This window comes from Aptenodytes forsteri, unplaced genomic scaffold (assembly GCF_000699145.1).
Source record: "Aptenodytes forsteri isolate BGI_AS27 unplaced genomic scaffold, ASM69914v1 Scaffold156, whole genome shotgun sequence".
In the NCBI taxonomy this organism is placed as follows: domain Eukaryota; kingdom Metazoa; phylum Chordata; class Aves; order Sphenisciformes; family Spheniscidae; genus Aptenodytes; species Aptenodytes forsteri.
The window spans coordinates 71437-73866 of NW_008794166.1; the positions used below are offsets into that span (position 1 = coordinate 71437).

The 2430-nt window shown below is 37.7% G+C and overlaps 1 protein-coding gene across 1 annotated transcript in view; it reads left to right on the plus strand.

Moving 5' to 3' along the window:
* Positions 1 to 2430, plus strand: part of DOCK3 (dedicator of cytokinesis 3) — a 147958-nt gene that overhangs the window by 67830 nt on the left and 77698 nt on the right. The gene's annotated exons all lie outside the window — the stretch shown is intronic.

A 2430-nucleotide genomic window follows, 5' to 3' on the forward strand; every position in this document is an offset into this window, starting at 1 on the left:
GACATGTATTTTATGCTAAGAGGCAGTTTACATTTGGTTTTAAATTGAAAACAATTGTAGAGAGATGGGCTTTAAAACAAATACCATTCTGAAAACTCTCATTAGGTTTTCAGTTCATCCTTGACAGCCACCTAACACAAAGAGACCTCAGCTTAAAATACCATCCGCAGGTTTTAGTCTATAAATACTTTGGCCCACTAGCCTTCTAGCACTTTTTTATTCCTGTACTGATGATAGGAGGCCACAGCTAACCCAGTTTCATAATCTGCACTGCTCTATTTGTGAAGATGTGAGGCCTAAGTGGTAGAAGCTGATGTAGCACACTGTTTTTCTCTCAAAATGCAAGAGTTAATGTCACTTCAGAGCCAGTACTGTTTGTACGGTAGTTTGCCACGCAGAGGGCATGAGTTGTCTGGTTTGCTAGCCAAGTTCTTTATTTATCTTTTTCTTTTTACAATGGAATTAAATATGGGAAAAGCTCTATCTGCCGAGATTTTTGACTTGATATGTAGCTGTCATTCTGTTGGAGCTGACAAGGATCGCTTCTTGATCGTACTGATCACACTTTTTGTTTAGTCACATGCAAGCTGCCCTGCGCTATCTCTTCGTGCACTTGCGTGGTGTTGTGCAGAATGTTTTCTCTAGCCTTGCAATTTGCATACGCAAAATAAAATTTTTAATAAACTGCTCTGTGTTCAAGCATTTGCTCTAGTTTCTGTGCAGCCCATTAGTGCATCTGAGCTCAAACCCCTCAGAAACAGTAGCAGCTGCAGAAAAAAATGGCTTGCAAGGACTCAGCAAGAGATGCGGTTAACCAGTATGTTGGGAAAAGGAGATGCTTCTTTGTAGTAAGGTTATTTTCACTGAAATACACGGAAGTGTTTGTAGTTTAAACTCCAGATTTTCAAGAAACTGATGGGCTCCATACCTGATAGTTAAATGCTTTTTGTCTTTGCTAGATACATTTACTTTCCTATTTTTACTATATGTAATGACCTCTTCTATTTTTTTTAAGATTCAATAGACAATATTTTTACAAGGTGCACCGTTATACTTCACTAACATACTTTTTCCCTTCTTTTTCCTTCATTTTGATGCAAATCCACTGTTTTTTAGATTCCTCTACCCCCCACCCCAAAGGCATTTTTTTTAATTAGTGAAGCAATATCCCTCCTGTTAAGCTTAATGGAAGATAAGATGCTATATATAACCAAATGCTGCCTTTAATTTCGCTGGAAAATGATTTGCTATCTGACATTGGGCTTTGTGTAGCCAGACTCTCTTCCAGAAAAGAGGTCAAAAATAGGAAGCTCCAAAATGCTAATTATAGTGAGTACAATTAATTTCTATGAAGAGTTATAGCATACAAATGGAAACTTTTTTCCTCATTGTGCAAACTGCTAAGAAAAAAGGATGGAGTCTGTTAAGCAGGAGGGTTTTCAAAACAAAAGTCCCTACTTAAACTATCTTTTGCGATGCGTTTTGCATTTCCTTGATATTCCTATAGTCAACATATAGGTAGCTTAGTTTGATTTTGAACAGGAAGATAATTTTCTCTGTTGTTGTGGACCGCGGAGTATTGCACTTGATGACTCTTCTTTGATGAGAAAAAACAGATCAAATATTTGAGGTCTTTCACGAGCCTCTTGCTGTCATCTTTTTCCCGTTAATGAACCATAGCATTTTCAGACCTCTAACTGTGAGGTGTTTCAAGCAGCCAGCTCTGTGTGAATCCGCAGTGAGAGTGAGGTTGATGGAAAAAGGAGGACATTTTGCATACAGATTTCCATTCAAAAAGAGTTCCTAGCGGAAAGCACTGAATGTCAGCTAGAGAGCTGTATTTTCCATGCTTAAAAAGTTGTACTTATGTCCAGAAATAAAGATGAAAGTAAACACAGGACTGAAAGCTTCTATTATTTGTCCCTACAGTAGATTAAGGAACAAATTCTGTGGGGTTATAGACTTCGAGAAGAATTTGAAGTGCTGCTTTGACAGACACAAAAGAATATCCCTCACCGCCTGAAAGCAAATGCTGCCTATTTCATTGTGCTTGTGATTAATAAACAGATTTAACTGCATCAGCTTCTCCACGTACTGGGGTGGAAGAAATCAGACATTCAAGGAATCTCTGCTTTGCTGGATAACCATTCCATTACTTCATTATTTAGTCTCTTGAGGCTGCTTAACAAAATACTTGCCTTGAAAGGGTTTAACTTTTTATTGTTTCAATTTTTTGTATTTTTATATATTGCCCTTTAGTATGTTTGCCTTTATGGCAAGTAAATAAAAAAAGTGGTAAGTGAGCCTTCGCGAAATGGTGACAGTAACTAAATCTTGCAGGAAAATAGGTGCTACCTGCTGTCCTTTTGGTGCATGCTTTAGAATTGGCTGCATTAGTTTTGAAAGCAGAGTTTCCCAAATCAGATTCTT